Raw genomic sequence first — 21123 nt, forward strand, 5'->3', positions numbered from 1 at the left:
TCTCCTGGCACTAAATCTGTCATCTAACCTGACCAGTTTTGCATATGGAAACTTATAACAGTCACTGAAAAAAATAACGCGCTATAGCGCCGTTAATGGCATGATATAGCGTGTAGAGAATTGTCTCACTAAATTAATTAGTGTACAATGTCTCGCTAATAGTGCACCATAGCACGCTAATAGCATATTTTCATGGGTGGCGCTATCATGTGCACCATAGCATGTCCATCAATTAGTGCTCTTCCCTTTAGTAAATAGAACTTGCTTGGATATATTGCTACAGAGCAGAGGCCAATCTTGCAAAATGCTCTGCTTGCATGTTCAGAAACTACTTTGACTACTTTGATCTGAGAATTCCTCTGACTTGTGAAATTTGTATCTCAATTTCTTCCTAGTATTCTGAAATTTCTAAACTATTTCCATGGCCTTCTGGTCTGTGTCCAGATTTTTGAATCTGCATCTGTCTTGTTTGTCTCGTGACATCTACTCCTTCCATTCCTAAATATAAGCTTTTTTAGATATTTTAATATGGACTACATACGGAGCAAAATAAGTGAATCTACACACTAAAATATGTCTATATACATCTGTATATAGTCCGCTGAAATCTTTAAAAAGGCTTGTACTCCCTCCGTTTCCTAATATAAGGCATTTTAGCTTTTTCTTGTTTTGTACATATCTAGACAAATTTTAGTAATGTGGTCAATATTTTGAAATAGCTAAAATATCTTATATTAAGGAACAGATGAAGTAGATAAATTGGACTCGACAAACAACAAAGTCAGATGGCAGAACCATGGCCATCATGTTCATCGTCATCGTCTCATCCGAAAAAGAAGTTCATGACGATGCCACAAGTTCACAAGGCAGCACCGAAAACAGCACAAGCCTTGGCTGTGTCTAATTTATTCTCCTTTATTAAAGTACATTACACTCAAATAGTTCACAGTTCTCTTAACTTCCACATTTAAGTCCATACTAAATCAAGTGGGTCACCGCGTATCAGCACCAGCACACGGCATCAGATAGATGACGATGATTCAGTGTTATTATGCCTGTAAACTTATGTTGTGTTTTTCTTCTTCTTCTTGAACGTTCATGCCTGATAAACGCATATGATATACATCCATTTGAGGGACAAGATTGGGACAAGCTTTTTCAGACAGAGGGAGTGTACTCCTAGAAAATTGGTTTCGTAGCAGCTAGCACATGGCAGAAATTGGCCAGCTGCAACAAGTCAAGGGAGGCTTCATTTTTTTTTTTTGACAGAGATTACTGAAAACAAAATGTTATATGTCGGGCCACCATCTGCTACAGACGCTCTCTCTCGTTCGCTCCCATTCCTTGTACAATGAAGGACAATGCAGGTAGCAGAGGATGGCTTGCGGTAGTTGATGTACATGGAAACAGACTCTCTTTTGTCAAAAAAAAAGAAGAAGATGGAAACAGAGGATCGATCATACGTAGTCACCGCTGTGGTATGAGAGATTGTTGGTGTGTAGATAATGTAATTAGGTGAGTCTATAGGGTCTAAAATGTAAATTGTACAAACAATATATAAATCAGCAGAGAGAATGGATCGGTGAGGAACGATCCAGAAATTCCCCAAATGCTCTTCACACTCCCTCCAATCCCTAGCTCAAATCCCTCAAATCTCAGATGATTTTCAACATGGCATCGGAGCAGGTTAATCCTGTGTGATTTCGACCTTGGTGACGGCTAATTGCAGTGTTGTGTCGCCGTGATTTACGGCTGTGGGCACTTGAGCTGCGTCGTTCGCGAGCTGCCGCCGAGACCTGCGACATCATCTCCAAGCTACGGCACCGAGTGATGCGCCCAATCGAAGGTAGCCTGTTGACTGCCTCCCGGTGCATCTGTGCTTACTCCATGTGCTGAGAAGTGGATGTTGTGTTGCCGCGGAAAAATTGCTGGTTGCCATTGTGCCGTCCGTCCAAGCAGTAAGCTGTCTTCTGTACTTCATTGATTAATGCAGCCGGTACTAGTACTTGTGGCTGCCGTTGGAGAACCGTGATTAGTGCAGCCGGATAGCTCATCTTTGCCTAGTGGCCGGATTAAAATACTTGTGCAGTCTGTGTGCATTTGAGAGCAATCTGCACTAGTATATCTGCTTGGCTAGTATCAACTCTGCTTGTACTCTGCTTGTACTGCCTGTGTGTTGTTGTTAGTGGAGATCTGCAAAAACCAAGTCCTGTGTGTCTGGTTTTTTCTTTGTGTGGTGGTAAATCATGGCAGATCCAACAAAGGGGAAATCAGGGGATACTAGTGTGGATAAGTTGTATGAAATTCTAAGCAAAGTATTTGAGCAGCAACAACAACAACTCAAAGTGGTTCCTGAAGCTGTCAAGTATGCACTTGAGCCTAATCCAGTGAAGTTGGCTGGACCGGGCAATTACATCAGCTGGGCACGGCATGCCCAGTTAATTCTGAGTTCTCATGGCTATGAAGAATTGCTTAGTGCCGATGAAGAGAAACTGAAAAGTGGTACTATCACCAAACAGATCAATGATAGAGTTTTGGTGTGGTTATTAGGAAGCATGGAACCACCGATACGAGAACAAGTTGAGACTTTGACCACTGTATTTGAAGTGTGGAAAGCTTTGGAGAAGCAATTTTCAGGAAAATCAAATAAGATGCAGGCTACTCGCATCATGCACGAATTGACTAACTTGAAGCAAGGCTCAAAATCAGTGACTGAGTATGCAGGTGAGATGAAGAGATTGTATAGGGAGTTGCATTATTACCATCCTTTTCAACCCGTTGACAAGAATGATGTGGCTGTTCACCATACCTGGTTTGAACCATTTGTGGGCAAGCTCTTTCTTGATGGCCTAAATCAGGAGTTTGATCTCCGCCGCCAGCTAATATTCTCCAAAACTGAATGGCTAAGCCTTGATGATATCATTTCCAGTGTGATTGAGGAGGAGACTCGTCTTGCTCAACCCAATGAGCATGTTCAAGAAAAATCAGATGCACGTGCAGCCCTATCCATACAAGCTCGTCGTGCTCCTAAGACCTTTGCTAAAATAGATAAAAGCAAACTTTTTTGCAACCACTGCAAAAGGCTTGGACACACAAAGGATTCATGCTTTGAGCTGCATGGTTATCCAACTTGGTGGGAAAAAGGAAAATCTCAGCCAGGGGGAGGTCAAGGAGCTCATAAAAGACATGCGAATCTCACTACATCCAAGAGGGAGCTACCGGTAGTAGATGTGCGAGCTCTTGAGGATTTCACCTCCAAGATTAGACTCTCAGAAGACTTGTCTTCCTTTCAGGATTCCTCTAAAGCTGAAACTAGTTTGCATGCCACTTCACTCCAAGGTATAACACCTCACCAGACCCACAATTCTACAATGCAATCAAAATCTTGGATTATTGATACAGGAGCTACCAATCACATGACAGGAGCTTCAAATATATTCACTTCCTATACACCTTGTTCAGGTAAGGACAAAGTACGTGTAGCTGATGGATCCATGGCACCTATCACAGGACGTGGATCTGTTAGGTGCACTAAGACATTGTCCTTACCTCATGTCTTACATGTTCCTAAATTTCCAGTCAATCTCTTGTCAGTTAGCTCTATTACTGAATCTCTCAATTGTAGAGGTTTGTTTTATCCTACCTGGTGTGCTTTTCAGGAGCTAGAGACATGGAGACTGTTGGGGACTAGGACCGTGCATGATGGACTCTACTATCTTGATGAAGGGAGTGATGAAGTTGCTTTTGCATCATGCTTGTCTCCTAATCAAGAACTACTACTACACCATCGCAGGCTTGGGCATCTCTCTTTTGCCGCATTGTTTCATATTTACCCCTCTCTTTTCAAGTTGTGCCCTAGGGAATTGCTTGTATGTGATGCTTGTGAATTGGCTAAACATACAAGAGGTTCATATCCTAGTATAGGATTAAGAAGTGCCAAACCATTTGAAATAATTCACTCAGATGTTTGGGGAACCTGTGAGGTTCGTTCGATTTCTGGGCATCGATGGTTTGTAACTTTTATCGATTGCTTTAGTCGTTACACTTGGCTCTATCTCTTGAAGCATAAGAGTGATGTGTGCTCAGTTTTTAAAGATCTATATGCTCTCATTAAAAATCAACATGGGGCAACTATTAAAACCTTACGTTCAGACAATGGTACAGAATACATGAACCAGGAGTTTGAACAGTTCCTTGTCTCAAACGGCATTGAACATCAAACTACCTGTGTTAACACTCCAGAACAAAATGGTGTTGCAGAGCGTAAAAATAGACATTTGCTTGAGGTTGCACGCTCACTTATGTTTACAATGAACGTGCCTAAATTTCTTTGGGGGGAAGCAATAAAAACTGCAACATATTTGATAAACCGTATGCCTCTTCGGGTTCTTGGCCATAAGACTCCTGCTGAGTGTCTCTTGAAATCAAATGATTTTGTAGTTCCTCCAAAGGTCTTTGGGTGTGTTTGCTTTGTGCATGATTATAGGAACTCTATTGGAAAATTAGATCCCCGTGCTCTCAAATGTGTTTTCATGGGTTATTCTCCCTCTCAAAAGGGTTATAGGTGTTGGTGCCCTTCGGAGCACCGTTTTTTTGTGAGCATGGATGTGACATTCCGTGAACATGAATCATATTATGGCTTAACCAGTGACACTGGCATTGCCCTATCTCCACCTGAAGTGCAACAAGAAGGGGAGGGGGATAATGAAGGCTCTCCATTAAGCCCTATTCTTGTTTCCACTTCGGATGGTTTACCTACTCTAGATAATGCTCAAAATCAGGGGGAGGACACAAATAGTGATGGGTGTAATCATGGTTCTGGTCATGGAGACATACAAGATGCAACAGGAAACTCTTCACTTCCTTCACAAGATGGTGAGCTTCACAGGCATGAGGACCCAGGTACTAACAATAATCCGTCTAGTCCAGTCGCTCCTATTAGCACCACAAGGGAGAGTGATAACCAATTATCTATCCTTGCTCCTGAAAATGACCTGCCTATTGCTGTGAGGAAACCTACTAGAAATCGAAATATTCCAGGACACCTCAAGGATTTTAAACATGATATAGCCAATTTCATTTCCTATAAATATTGTACTCCACCCTTCAAAAGCTTTATTGCATCTTTAGATTCTATCTCCATACCATCAAACTGGAAAATAGCTATAGAGGACCCAAATTGGAAGGAAGCAATGCTTGATGAGATGAAAGCCTTGGAGAAGAATGAGACTTGGGAGCTTGTGGATCTACCACCAGGTAAGCAACCTATAGGTTGTAAGTGGGTCTTCACTATTAAACACACCCCTGAGGGCAAGGTGGAGAGGTACAAAGCCCGCCTTGTAGCAAAAGGCTACACGCAAACATATGGAATCGATTATGAAGAGACCTTTGCACCGGTGGCAAAGATGAATTCAGTAAGGACACTTATATCATGTGCTGTAAACCTTGATTGGGATATTTACCAGATGGATGTGAAGAATGCTTCCTTCATGGTGATCTCCAAGAAGAAGTATACATGCATATACCACCTGGATTTGAGTCAAGTCAAACTGTTGGAAAGGTATTGCGCCTACATCGTTCTTTATATGGCTTAAAGCAATCACCACGTGCTTGGTTTGATCGGTTTAGACATGCTATGCTAAAGAGGGGTTATCTTCAAAGTAATGCTGACCATACGCTATTTTACAAGCATACTAATGGCAAGGTTGCAATCTTGATAGTGTATGTCGATGACATTGTGATTACTGGAGATGATTCCAAGGAAGTTGCAGATCTGAAGTGTCATCTTGCACATGAGTTTGAAGTGAAGGACTTGGGACAACTAAGATATTTTCTTGGTATAGAGGTCTCACGAGGGTCAAAAGGTATTTTTCTCTCACAGCGAAAATATATCTTGGATCTGCTCAAGGAAACAGGTATGCTTGGTTGTCGACCTGCTGCTACACCTATTGAGCAAAATCATCGGTTATGTAGTGATGCTGGTACACCAGTGGATCGAGAACGCTACCAGAGACTAGTTGGAAGGTTAATATATTTATCTCATACCCGTCCAGATATTGCCTTTGCTGTGAGTGTAGTTAGCCAATACATGCATGACCCAAAATCAGTTCATATGGAAGCTGTAAATAGGATCCTACGGTATCTTAAAGGGTGCCCAGGAAAAGGCCTCTTATATACCAAACAAGGGGACTTGCAAGTTGAGTGCTACACTGATGCTGATTGGGCTGGTTCCCTAGATGACAGGCGCTCAACATCTGGTTACTGTATATTTATTGGAGGAAACCTAGTTTCATGGCGAAGTAAGAAACAAAGTGTGGTGGCTCGGTCTACTGCAGAGGCCGCGTTTAGGTCTATGGCTCACGGCATATGTGAGTTATTATGGTTGCAGATTCTCCTAACAGAGCTGCGGCTGTATAAGTACAAACCTTTGATGTTGTACTGTGACAACAAAGCTGCTATTGACAGTGCAAATAACCCCGTTCAACATGACCGAACCAAGCACATAGAAATTGATCGTCATTTCATCAAGGAGAAGCTTGATAGAGGGATAATTTTCCTACCATATGTAACTTCAGCAAGTCAAGTAGCAGATGTACTTACAAAAGGACTCCCAGAAAAGACTTTGTCCATGTTTTGTAGCAAGATGGGTTTGTACGACATATTCACCCCATCTTGAGGGGGAGTGTTGGTGTGTAGATAATGTAATTAGGTGAGTCTATAGGGTCTAAAATGTAAATTGTACAAACAATATATAAATCAGCAGAGAGAATGGATCGGTGAGGAACGATCCAGAAATTCCCCAAATGCTCTTCACACTCCCTCCAATCCCTAGCTCAAATCCCTCAAATCTCAGATGATTTTCAACAGAGATTTATAGCGCCGGTTGATTAGCTTCTTTGGGGTGGGGCTGGCACTAGATTACATACAGAGAGGAATTAACAATGGACTATAGGCGTCCTGTGGCTTGCTGCGAAATTGGGAACATGATTAGAGACCCCGGATGTATATATAGAAGTCCTACATATACGCCATTGTCTTAGGATGTCAAAGTGTGTGTGGTATGATTACAACTTTGCTTCTCTCCCTATCCAGCTCCGGACTATCTAAAATATTGGAGGAGAACAAATACATATATCCTACCCTGCCTAATCCCTTTCCTCGTCTTGCTCCTCACGGACGACATAATCTCGCAACCAAGTCCCTGCCAATTTACAACAAGCACCCTCAAGTCTTCGTTTCCTTACAAACAAAGCCAAAATTTTGACAGTCGGGCCAAACATCACCGAAAATTTTGGCAGCATAACGCGTCGGTTTTTGGGGAACAAAGAATCGCAACATGCATGCATGCATGCACAAATGGCACCACAAATCGCCCCACGACCAACCACGTGCGCCAAGGCAGTGTTCTTTGTTTAGCTCACAACCACATAGATTAAATGTGCCGCCGCGCTGATTGCTGGCACTAGATTAGGTACAGAAAGGAATTAACAATGGACTATAGGCGTCCTTTTTCTTTACAGAACAACCTCATGTAGTCAGTTGGTCAGTCAGTGCTCTGCTTCTATAGCCCTGTTTCCACCCTATTCCTGAACCAGCGTTTAAGTTAGATCAGAGGGTTAAAAATTTCAGTGATTTTTTTAAATTTTGCATAATTCAGTGGGGTTCCAAATATTTTTAAACTTGAAATTTCGAGGCAGATTCAAAATGATTTCAAATAAATTTAAATTGTTTTAGAATTCATCAAAATTAAGTGTAATTTGAAATATCAAAATCCGAAATAATTTCTGAAATATATCAAAGCACCTTTTCTAGTCTGTTTAGGTATCATCTTCTGTAGAGTAGAACACAATGCATGCATTTGGATACTGTTTATAGCTAACTAGCATGGCAGACTGGATTAATCATGTTATTAGTGTCAACGATATCTGAAATACACTTGTTCCGTTTGGGGTGTGGATTGTTTGTCCTTATGATGCAGGAGGAAATTGCAATTGCTTCCAGTTATCTTGTTCAGACTGTTTTTATCGGAGGAAAACAGGACGAATTAATACCACATGGAAAGGGAAAATGTGTTTGCTTCAAACTGTCTTGTTCAGATAATTTTTATAGAAGGAAAACATGACTAATTAATAAAGCATGAAAAAAAAGAAAAAAAAGTAATGTGGGTGTATTATCATTCCTCAAATTTGTACTAGTTGGGATACAAGTTGGCGCCAAAAGTGATCCATAAGGGGCTCTCGCAGGTTGTAATCCTAATTAGTTGCTCTCCCATTAAATGCATTCAGCCTTCTCAAGAAGCCCCAGTAATCATGGGCCCATGAAAAGGATATTCATGGAAGATAAGGACAAGAGGTCCTATCTGGCGCTTTGGGTGTCGCGAAGATCTACATCGCTTGCACACAAGGCATAGTGAGGCAGAACCATTAGCGCCATTGTTCCCCTCACCTGCTTCTCTCGCTAGCTCGTTCCCCGTTCTATCTCTTGCTCGTTGGTTAGCAGAAAGAACCAGTAGTTACAGGTTCATGAAGAAAATGACTTCTGATTTTTTTACATGATAGCTTATTTTTTGTTACATTCAAAAGAATATACGAATTCTAAAAAAATTATGAATTTGTTCAAAATTTTAAAAAATGCTCATGAACTTGAAAAATGTGGAAATATATTGAGAATGTCTATGATCTAAAAAAATTATGGATTTGAAAAGTGTTCAAAATATTTGAAAATGTCCACAAATGTTGCATGAATTTGAAAAAAAATTCAAAATATTGCTCATAATTTTTTTAAACAATGAAAAGAGTAAAAGAAAGAGAAAAAATAGAAAACAAAAAATATTGTATCGGAAAACCCCCGACAGAAAGCTCCGGTGTGCACTATGTACAAAAGGGTGATTTTTTCTATTAAGAGAAAAACATGAATGAATACAAAGTGCAATTTAGAGCAAGTAAGCCCAACATAATAAGTGTCACGTGCCTCTCTATTTGCCGAGGCCCCGAATCATTAGACCAGCCCAGCCCAACTTGCCCACACTTTGCCGTAGATTCTTTTCAAAACGTTTTATCTTTTGAACCGTGCATCCAAACCCCAAACCGTTTTCACCGTTGGGTTCCCCGCGTCGAGATCTTTGAAACCAGATCTTTCATAGGTTTGAAACATGGCGGTGGCTGAGAGCATGTCAAGTGACGCACGGTTAGCGCATCCAAAGTGACCTTTGAGGGGCTCCCTCAATTTGCACGCTAGTTAGTCGCTCTCCCATTACATGCATCCAGCCTTCTCGGGAAGACCCAGTAATTCTGGGCCTATGAAAAGGGAATTCATGAAAGATAAGGACAGGAGCTCCTATCTATCTGGCACTTCAGACGTTGCGAAGATCAACATCGCTTGCGTGGAAGGCACGGTGACCCATGGCCAATTAGCGCGCTTGCTCCCCTCAGCTGCTTCACTCGCTAGCCCGGTCACCGTTCTGTCGCTTACTCATTGTCTAGTAAAAAGAACCAGTAGCTAGAGGTTCATGAAGAAAATGACTTTTGATGTTTATAGATTCTTTTGACATGATAGATCATTTTTGTTACATTCAAAAAAGTTTAAGAATTTTAAAAGGATTATGAATTTGTTCACAAATTTGAAAAAATGTTCATAGATTTAAAAAATGCTCATGAACTTGAAAAATTGTTGTCATATTTTGAAAATGTTTATGGATTTAAAAATGTTCAAAATATTGCACGGTTCACAATTTAAATGTTGCATTAATTGGAAAAGGTTAAAAAATGTTCATTAGTTTTTTAAACGATGAAAAACTAAAAGAAAGAAAAAAACGAAAACAGAACATTGAACCACAATACCTGACGGAAAGCTTCTAGAAAGCTCCAAAAACATGTTTCCACACGAATGTGGTATTAGGCAAGCACGTTTACTTCACTCGCTCGCTATAGTGTGTGATATGTTCAAAAACACTACCATTTGGCACCTTAAGCACCTGATAATTTTGCTCACACCATTCTCTCCTTCATTAATTTCTGCAGTTCACCTGTGTTGGAGGAGTTTCTTTCGAGAGTTCCAATGGCAGAGCTGGTGGCCGCCATGGCCATCCGGCCACTGGTGTCCATCCTAATGAGCAAGGCATCCAGCTCACTCCTGGATGAGTACAAGGTGATGGAGGGAATGGAGGAGGAGCACAAGGTTCTCAAGCGCAAGCTTCCAGTCATCCTTGACGTCATGAATGACGCCGAGGAGCAGGCAAAGGAGCATAGAGATGGTGCCAAAGCCTGGCTCCAGGAGCTCAAGACTGTGGCCTATGAGGCAAATGAAGTCTTCGATGAATTCAAGTACGAAGCACTCCGCCGTGAAGCCAAGAAGAAGGGGCACTACAGAGAGCTTGGCTTCGATGTAATAAAGCTATTCCCTACTCACAGCCGTATTGTTTTCTGTTACAAAATGGGCCGCAAGCTTTGCTGGATTCTGAAGGCCATTGATGTACTTATAGCGGAGATGCATGCCTTTAGGTTCAAGTACTGACCACAGCCGCCAGTGCCCAAGCAGTGGGGGCAGACGGATTCTGTTATCACTGACCCGCAAGACATTGCGAGCATATCCAGAGACAAGGATAAGAAGAATATTGTTGCTACACTACTTGGTCAAGCTAACAATGCAGATTTCACAATTGTTCTCATTGTTGGAATGGGGGGAATGGGGGGCCTTGGCAAGACCACATTAGCGCAGCTCATATACAATGATCCTAAAATTCAGAAGCATTTCCCGTTGCTGCTTGATAACCCACAAGTATAGGGGATCGCAACAGTTTTCGAGGGTAGAGTATTCAACCCAAATTTATTGATTCGACACAAGGGGAGCCAAAGAATATTCTCAAGTATTAGAAGTTGAGTTGTCAATTCAACCACACCTGGATAGCTTAATATCTGCAGCAAATTATTTAGTAGCAAAGTAGTATGAAAGTAATGGTAACATCGATAAAAGTAGCAGTAGTAGTTTTGTAGCAATTGTAACAGTGGCAACGGTAAAGTAACTAAGCAAAGAGCAATATGTGAAAAGCTCGTAGGCATTAGATCAGTGATGGATAATTATGTCGGATACGATTCCTCATGTAATAGTTATAACACAGGATGACACAAAACTAGCTCCAATTCATCAATGTAATGTAGGCATGTATTCCAAATATAGTCATACGTGCTTATGGAAAAGAACTTGCATGACATCTTTTGTCCTACCCTCCCGTGGTAGCAAGGTCCTAATGAAAACTAAGGGATTTTAAGGCCTCCTTTTAATAGAGTACCGGACCAAAGCATTAACACATAGTGAATACATGAACTCCTCAAACTACGGTCATCACCGAGAAGTATTCCGATTATTGTCACTTCGGGGTTGTCGGATCATAACACATAATAGGTGACTATAGACTTGCAAGATAGGACCAAGAACTCACATATATTCATGAAAACATAATAGGTTCAGATCTGAAATCATGACACTCGGGCCCTAGTGATAAGCATTAAGCATAGCAGTCATAGCAACATCAATCTCAAAACATAGTGGATACTAGGGACTAAACCCTAACAAAACTAAGTCGATTACATGGTAAATCTCATCCAACCCATCACCGTCCAGCAAGCCTACGATGGAATCTCACGCATGGCGGTGAGCATCATGAAATTGGTGATGGAGGATGGTTGATGATGACGACGGCGACAAATCCCCCTCTTCGGAGCCCCGAACGGGCTCCAGATGAGCCCTCCCGTCAGAGATTAGGGCTTGCCGGCGGCTCCGTATCTTAAAACACGATGAATCTTTCTCCCTGCTTTTTTTCTCCGCGAAAGCAAATATATGGAGTTGGAGTTGAGGTCGGTGGACATCCGGGGGCCCACGAGGCAAGGGGCGCGCCCCCCACCCTCGTGGACAGGGTGTGGGCCCCCTGGCCTTGATTCTTTCGCCAGTATTTTTTATTAATTCCAAAAATAATCTCCGAGGAGTTTCAGGTCATTCCGACAACTTTCGTCTCTGCACAAAAATAACACCATGGCAATTCTGCTGAAAGCAGCGTCAGTCCGGATTAGTTCCATTCAAATCATGCAAGTTGGAGTCTAAAACAAGGGCAAAAGTGTAAAGTAGATACGACGAAGACGTATCATTACTCTGGGTCTGTGTCTCTAATACCTTTGACGTGAACTCCCTGGCCAAGAGTATAGTTGAATCATCTTCCAGGAAGAATATTGATACAGACAAACCACCACTGGATAGACTTCAAAAACTGGTCAGTGGACAACAGTATCTCCTTGTATTGGATGATGTTTGGGACAATAAAGAGTTACGTAAGTGGGAAAGGCTGAAGGTATGTCTTCAGCATGGTGGCATGGGCAGTGCAGTGTTGACAACAACTCATGATAAACGAGTTGCTGAAATTATGGGTGCAGCTAGGGCAAGCCTACAATCTCAATGCTTTGGAGGATCACTTCATAAAGGAAATTATTGTGGATAGAGCATTCAGCCTGGATAAAGAAAAGCCCGCTGAACTAGTGGAGATAGTTGATCAGATTGTGGACAAATGTCGTGGCTCTTCTTTAGCTGCATGTGCACTGGGCTCTGTACTTCGTACCAAGACCACAGTGAAAGAATGGAAGGCTATAGCATCTAGAAGCAGCATTTGCACTGAGGAAACTGGAATCTTGCCAATACGCAGTGCAGGAATGGAAGGTTATCGCGGGGTGTCGTCAAACCATCCATGCATCTCGCAAGAGGGAGTAAAGCTTGGACTTGTTGAGAAACTTTCCAGCATTCTCTAGTTTGGAGCTTGCTGAGTAATGGTACTCTATTAGCTAGGGGAATAGATGCTGGTTTGCAATTGCTTCTGAAACTGAACTGAACCTGCAGTTGCTCTAGAGCGAGAATTGTTGGGGCCTTGGGTGTAGAGTGACTGCTCGGCGTTGAGTCAAGTCGAGCATCACGGTAGGCTCCCGCTCCTGCGACCCGCTCCCACCCCCGAAACCCTCGCCGCCGCCACCTCCCATGCCCGTCTCCAGCGGGATCCGGCCGCCCTCGCCGGCGCGCGGCCCGGGTCCGCCCCTCACCCTCCCCGGCCCTTCCTTCCCCGCCCCTCCTTCCGCCGTCGCGCCACCTCCCCGGGAGGCGGCCGGGGCGGCCCCAGCGCCTCTTCGCTCGGCTTCGCCTCCTCTTCCTCTCCCCTTCTGTCGCCGGTGGGCGCCTCCGGCTCCGGCCCGGGGGGTGCCGGCGACGGCAGGATCTCCTCTCCCCACGCCCGTGTCCTCCTGGCCCGGGGCAGGGGGGCGGCGGCGGTGTCGCTCAGCTGGGCAGCGGTCTGGTGACCCGGCGGGGTGGCCGGCGGCGGACGTGGTGGCGGCGGGGCGGCGGGGTGGTGCGGGGTGGCCGACGTCGCGCCCCCGGCCCAGATCTGGGCCCGGCGGGCCTCATTTGGGTCCTAGCGGGCCGGCCCCTCGGCGTGGCCTCGTTGTCTGCGGCGCGGTGAGGAGGAGGAGCGGCTCGGATATGGGGCGTCGGCGCCGATGGCGTGCCGGCAACAGCGCGAAGGCGGGAGCTTTACGGGCTCACGAGGGCTCGGCAAGGCCTGGTGTGCTCCTGCTATTGCGTCCGGACGGCTACCGTCACTGACGGTGGAGGTGGGGCCCTCCCGCGTGCCGACGGTGCTGATACCCTAGTCCCAGGGAAAACCCTTGGCAGCAGCATCGTCATCGTCGCAATCCTTCTTGGAGGTGTTGATAGGTGCCGGCGCTTTGGAGTCTTGGAGCCTAGTGGAAGATCCCGGTGGGCGCAACGATTGCGAGGCTTCTTCGTTTTTGTTGATCCGCCGTTATCGGCATTTGTTTCTGTTGCTCTTTCTCTGTCGTTTGTTTTGGGCGTGACTATGCTGCTTCCGCCCCAGCACCTATCTCTGTATGGTTCGGTTGGTTGCTTTGTATACAAAGCGGGGGGAAATCCTTTTTTGGTAAGTCGAGCATCACCGAGTCAAATTCCAGACCGCGCCAAGAGGATCTAATTCGGATTTGGTTTCCTGCTGGTCCTTTGGGTCTGCACAACAGGGTCAGTAGCAGTTTAGTCTTCATGTTCACTGATCACATTTTTACTGTAACGCAGTGTAACTCTCTGTTTTTTACATCCCAGTGAAGTGATGGCAAGTATAACAGAAGCTAACATAACATCCATACTAAGTTCTTCTACTACATGAAGGTTGGTTACTCTCATACAGAACTAGCCTGTTTGCAAATGCTAGTTCAATCACTCGCTCATTTATGAACTTCTCTCCATTCTTTTGGCGTGAGTTCCCTCCAACCACTCTTTTTCTTGTGTTTTTGGCAAGAGATTGGAAACTAAGCATGCAAGTAGACTAGTCATATCATTCAACAGTCTACTCACATGATAGTAATGTCCTGATAAACGATTTCCGAATGGCCTTCTCAACACATATCCCATGCTCACAATATTTTCTTTCGAAAGAAGAGCTATCACAGATTAGAGGTGTGTAGAAGTCCTATATATACTTCTGCCTTAGGATGTGAAAGTGAGTGTGATATGAATTTATATTTTTTCCCTTGCGTCTTTAGCTTATTTACATCTAAAATATTGGAGGGAAACAAAAATGTGAGAGTCAAGGAGGTGAAGCGAAAAGGAGCTGAAAATCACTAGCATTGTCGTGTCTTACTTTGTCCACTTGAAGTCAAATTACCACTAGGCATGGTATGTGGATGTAGGAGCCACGGTGGCAATTGTAGCTCTCGGAAGAACACCCACCATTCAATAAGTACGCCTTGGGGCAAATGATTCCAGAAGCTTTGTTTCAAGCAACAGGCTGCCAGAGGTCTAACTGTGTCTTATAGACATGACAATGCCTAAAATGAAAACTTTGAGGAAACCTAATGGAGCGATGCTTGTTTCAGGGGAACCAGTAGTCGGCAAGATCCCAGTCCAGGGGAACCAGTAGTACTGGAATACGGACGACAATGGGGCCAAGAGTGGAAATGTAGGAGTGAGCTATAGGAAGATCATCTAGTGTCCCATTTGTGAGAGTGTGTGTGTTTTTAAAAGGGACAAGTGCCATCCCTGTTAACGAATCGATGAAATGAGAATTGCCTGAACTATCACCTACTCACCCTCTCCCTCTGTTCTTCTCATCACCTACTCCCAAATTACCCCGTCCGATGTGTGAATCTTGTACCACCACTAGCAGGAAATGACAGTTTGACAGCGGCAATCATGGTAATTTTTCTCTGTCAGCACTCGAGAACAATTGGTGTAGGCACAAATCTATGACAGGACGGATGTTTTCTACTCCCTCTGTCCCAAAATAAGTGTCACTGATTTAGTACAAAGTCATACTAACTTTGTATAAATCAACTTAATACAAAGTTAGTATGACTTTGTATTAAATCATCTATAGTATAAGAAAAACAATTTATTTCTATTTCTATAGTATAAGAAAAACAAATAGTATAAGAAAAACAAATCGAATCAAATTCATGGATTTACCACGACCTTGGTTGTGACTGTGACTCCATAGATAAAAATGGGAAATTTCTCTCTTCGAGACCATTGAAAAGGGCATTGAACGAGAAAGAAATCATCCACAGATAATAAAACTATCATATGCCTTGGAAAGTGATATGAGGTGCTCGGAAATGGTTGAAGTAATTGAATAGGAGGATCACTATGACTATAGCCCTTCGTAGAATTCCTAAAAAGAAAATGATCTATTTGATACTATGGAAAATGCTTATACATAGTAGTTTAGCAGTCGTGTTTGTTTGGGCACCCACGCTACTAGTAATTACCAGTAACGCTGGGCAGATAGCATGCTACTGGTACGGCTTAGCAGCAGCGTGGGTTTCTTTTGGGCACGCTACTGCTAAGTGTGCCACACCACACCAGCAGATCAACATATACTAGCAGCGTTGGTCGTCTACCCAGCGCGACTGTTAAGTCAAGATCTATAGCGCCTGTACTCAGAAACGCGCTACTATTATTTCTTCTATGTGTAAACTTTTACCAGTAGCGTGTTTTTCCACCCGGCGCTATAGCTAGCAGATCATAGCTGTAGCGCGCATCAGTAGCCAGCGCTAGTGCTATGGTCCCAGTCCACTCCCACACCCCACCCACCCGATCCAGATCCCCTCCATCTCCCTCCTCTGCCGGCCTCCCTTCCACCTCCTCTACTCTCCGCTGGCGCTGGGATCCCCTCCCCGTTCTTTTTCGATCGCTGTCGTCCCCGTCTCACCCTCTTTCCGATCCATGGCGTGATCCTTCGCCGTGTACACGTCCTGCAGGCCTCACGCGCGCGCAGCTTTCCTTACTATCCGGCCGACCAGGCCCATCGCCGTGGCCAGCCCGGGCTTCTCCCAGCCACGGCGTGGAGGTTGGGCAGCGAGGCGGCCCCGAGGGTGAGCCTAGTAGCGGCACGAACACAAGCGCCAGGGAGACAGATGGCGGACGCAAGCGCCGGCGAGTTGGTGGCTCCGATGCGATGACTTCGCTAGGCCTGGGTGGCCGCTCCGGCAAGGTGGCAACTCCAGCAGGCGTCAGCTCGAGCTTGGCGCTAGCAGGCAGAAGGATAGGTTGAGTACCGCCTGCCGACTGTTGTTTTTTCAGTTTCAGTTTTAGTATTTTGATTACTCAATTTCATGCTATCAGTTGCTCAATTTTAGTTGAACTGCATTTGTTCGTATCATCATATGTTTTTAGGTGATGCCTATATATTCGTTCACGTGTATGTGTGGTTTCTGAATCACATTTGCCAGTTGCCACTGGTTCTTGTGTGCACAAATGATCCAACTCTGCGCACACTAGTTCGTTCATGTGTGTCTGCAACTCTGCGCTAATCTTAACACTGATGTGTTCATTGCAGATGGACAGACTGCTTCATCATTGGATAAAAGTAATAGCTCATCCTACCGACAGGATTATTATTCTCACTGTGACAACAAGAAGGTGATATTCGAGAACCGACCTCCCAGAGGTATGTTTAGATAATAGGAGATTTCTATTGCAAGTGAAAACTATGATCAGAATGGCTAAAGCAAAATTTATGAACATATCATTAAGTGAAACAGAAAGAAAATACTATTGATTCATGCCTGCTGGTTCTGGTGAAAAGAAAGACGAGAGCTCAAAATTCCTGGCCATTTCATTATTTAGCCTCCTTTGGTAAATACTATTTAGTTGCAGAGCTCAGTGAGTGGCTGGTTTTATGGAACTGAATATTTGAGCCATATTCTGTGAGTTTGTGGTAGTAGAGAAATGTCAAAAATGAGGCTGTAGAATGTTAGGCACATATGAACATTATTTATTATTGATAGATTATGCCAGCTTCCATGGAATTCCAGTTAAACTGCGTGCCAGGAGTTTTAATACGCTATTCTTGTATGATTTTTCCACTTTTCTATGTAGTGATCTTGCATGTAACACCTGTCCATTGATCCGGGATGTTATGTAGTACGTGTGGCAGTGTACATATTTTATCCAAAGAGAGTACATTCTCATCTTGGAACCAGGGAAAGCTCATGGGTAGCACAAGTCCAAGCATCTCTGTTGTCTTCCTGAAAGGTAACAAACATCCCTACTGTCTTTCAGCTGAGTATTATTCTCTCCTTTGTTTGGGCTAGACTTGTGGCTTATGCTGGTAGGATTTCCATGATGCTGACCATTAAGGATTATATTATCAAGACAGTTTTTCACTGCCTTTATTAATTGTTTGAGAAATGCCCAATATAATTGAAGTTAACTTTCATTTGGGCCATGATTGAAGTTAACTTAGATGAACTAGTAGCTTTGATGTTCATGAGCTGATGTCATTGCTGACCTTAGTCAATCTTAATTTGATCCCGGGACTAGCAATCCCGTGAAAATCCCTTCATTTCAAACTAATTGAAGTTCAGTACAAAAAAACAATTGAAGTTCTAATGTTGTGCTAAGTCAAACTTCTTCAAGTTTGACCAAGTATATAAAAACTATTTCAACATCTACAACACCAATTTAGTTTCATCATAACATTGTGCTCTCCTCTCCCAACCCACTCACCGCTGGTGAGTACTATCACACAGAGGAAACTATGTTGCTCTTCTTTTACTTGTTTTTTGAGGAAGCTGTAGCCTGCCGCACATGCATGGTAGATTAGTTCTGCAAGTAGGTAGTATCTTGGATTCCGCTGGACATGTAGCCATGGAGATAAAAAAATAATGCTTTGCGTAGGTTCATGGCCCTGCTATGTGCTTGCTCCTGTCTATGTCCATGAGCAACAGCAAAATCAATCGTTTAGTAGCATATCATTCTTAGACCTTAGTGCTTGTCCTGGAAACTGGATATACCGGAGTCCATAGTGCTAGTGCACTTTAATTTTTGTTAAGTTTGTACACCCTGCCCGAGAAAGCAATAGCCGTCACTTAGCTTTTTGTTGGATGCCTTATATAGGATGAATTGGTTTATTTATGTTTAATGTTGCCCCTCTTACAGATTCTCGCTTAGAGATACCAAGCTTGTTCTCCGAGAGTTCGAGAAATGTGGCGTTATATTGAGACATCACTATGGCCCAAGAGAGGGTAATTGGATAATTAGTAATTCTGGACATCTTTGTAGCTTGCAAAAACCAGATTGCAAGTAATTCTTAACATCTTTGTAGCTTGCAAGAACATATCCAATTTGACTGATTGTAGGCCCGTATCCAATTTGATTCATTCACAGTTTCTTTGCCTTGAGTTTCAATCAATTGTACTGGTGTAGGTAGTATGTTCATATCATACTTTGTAATGGATCAAAAATAATCTAAAGGTGAAGCTGTAGTAGTTTGGTCTTGCTTTCTTTTGTTCACATTGGCTAACTTGATATTGTAACAAACGAAAGCAGAAGACACTGATTAATGCTAATGATTTAGTAAATACAATTTTTTGTGTTTTTCTTTGCCTTGTCCCGCCCAGTAATGTATTCTATTTGTCTGCGAAGACTGAACTTGGTGCCAAACATTATAGAAAGTACTAATCTAGACTGGTATCCATGGTAACCATGTGCGTTCCTGGACCATTTAGTTTGAATAACCAGTGAGGAATTAAGCATATATTTTTGGCATGACCTCTTTTAAATTGCTAGATGAGAAGGAATCTTAACTTAATGGGTCTTGTGAATTGTAATATACTATTTGGTTGAACTGATGATATTTGCATACTAACAAGTTTTCACTTTCCCGGCGTGGACGCAGGGGTGATCGACGCTGACTAGCATGGCCCGGTGGGCGCTGTGCTCTTCAACCCGGTGAAGCCCGGCGGCCACATCGCACAGATGATAGTCCAGGTGATCATGACGCAGAAGGTCGCCGAGGTGGAGGACCTCGACGCCACCGTCCGGGGGGAGGGAGGATTCGGGTCCGCCGGCATCTGAACTCCGAGCCTTGGTACATTCATCTGGAGAAGTGGTTTGTTTAGGTTGGTGGTGAACACTAGGGAAGGTACCTACGTTTTGATGATGGTTGTGTGTGTCTAATGTTAAATGGATTCTTGTGATCTCTTCCAGTTGAGATGGTTTTGTGACCTTAGTTTATCTTGCACTGGATGTGTCTCTGATTTCCATCCATGAATACTGCATCTAATTTTTACTATTCTAATTCCTAATTAGCTAGTAGTAGCGTGGGGGAAAAGGTGCATGCTACTGGTCCTAATTAGCTAGTAGTAGCGTGGGGGAAAAGTGCACGCTACTAGTACATAGGATAGTAGTAGCGTGGGTTACAAAAAAGCCCTACTGCTATCTTCAGTTACCAGTAGCGCTGGGACAAACAAGCGCTACTGCTAAAAAATAGCAGTAGCAGTAGCGCGTCTACCAGTGCTACTGGTAGCAAAAAAACCAGCGCTACTGGTAAGCATTTTCCTAGTAGTGTATGGATGACTAGTTACGAAGGGACCATTTCGTTTTTGTAGGATGGTCTGGCCTATTGCTCTTTCCTTGTGCTTATTTCGCTTTAGGGGGTTGGTTTACAGGGACAAGTTTTGTAACTTCTTGGTATACCCATGGATTGGCTAGTTCCTATTTGGAAGGGTGTAATTTCTTAACCGCAACAGTTTCTACCCCTGCCAATAGTTTAGCACACTCTTTGTTGCTACTATGGGGGCCTGAAGCACAAGGAGATTTTACTCGTTGGTGTCAATTAGGCGGTCTATGGACTTTTGTAGCTCTCCACGGGGCTTTTGCACTAATAGGTTTCATGTTACGCCAATTGAACTTGCTCGGTCCGTTTAATTGCGGCCTTATAATGCAATCTCATTCTCTGGTCCAATTGCTATTTTTGTTTCTGTATTCCTTATTTATCCACTGGGGCTATCTGGTTGGTTCTTTGCACCGAGTTTTGGCGTAGCAGCGATATTTCGAATCATCCTTTTCTTCCAAGGATTTCATAATTGGACGTTGAACCCATTTCATATGATGGGAGTTGCCGGAGTATTAGGTGCGGCTTTGCTATGCGCTATTAATGGAGCGACAGTAGAAAACACTCTATTTGAGGACGGTGGTGGTGCAAATACCTTCCGTGCTTTTAACCCAACTCAAGCCGAAGAAACTTATTCAATGGTCATTGCTAACCGCTTTTGGTCCAAATCTTTGATGCTCCTTTTTCCAATAAACGTTGGTTACATTTCTTTATGCTATTTGTACCCGTCACCGGTTAATGGATGAGTGCTATTGGCGTAGTTGGCTTGGCTCTGAACTTACGTGCCTATGACTTTGTTTCCCAGGAAATCCGTGCATCGGAAGATTCTGAATTTGAGACTGTCTACACCAAAAATATTCTTTTAAACGAGGGTATTCGTGCGTGGATGGCAGCTCAGGATCAGCCTCATGAAAATCTTATATTTCCTGAGGAGGTTCTACCACGTGGAAACGCTCTTTAATGGAACTTTCGTTTTAGCTGGTCGTGACCAAGAAACCACTGGCTTTGCTTGGTTGGTTGGGAATGCCAGACTTATCAATTTGTCCGGTAAACTTCTTGGAGCTCATGTAGCCCATGCCGAATGAATCGTATTCTGGGCCGGAGCAATGAACCTATTTGAAGTGGCCCATTTTGTACCAGAAAAGCCCATGTATGAACAAGGGTTGATTTTACTTCCACACTTA

At 43.5% G+C, this 21123-nt stretch overlaps 1 pseudogene; it reads left to right on the forward strand.

Annotated features, from left to right (window-relative positions):
• The first annotated feature begins 15531 nt into the window (after window positions 1-15531).
• On the forward strand, window positions 15532-20963 carry LOC119349960 (annotated as a pseudogene).
• Window positions 20964-21123: the final 160 nt, after the last annotated feature.

Source organism: Triticum dicoccoides, chromosome 1B (genome assembly GCF_002162155.2).
Source record: "Triticum dicoccoides isolate Atlit2015 ecotype Zavitan chromosome 1B, WEW_v2.0, whole genome shotgun sequence".
NCBI classification, from domain to species: domain Eukaryota; kingdom Viridiplantae; phylum Streptophyta; class Magnoliopsida; order Poales; family Poaceae; genus Triticum; species Triticum dicoccoides.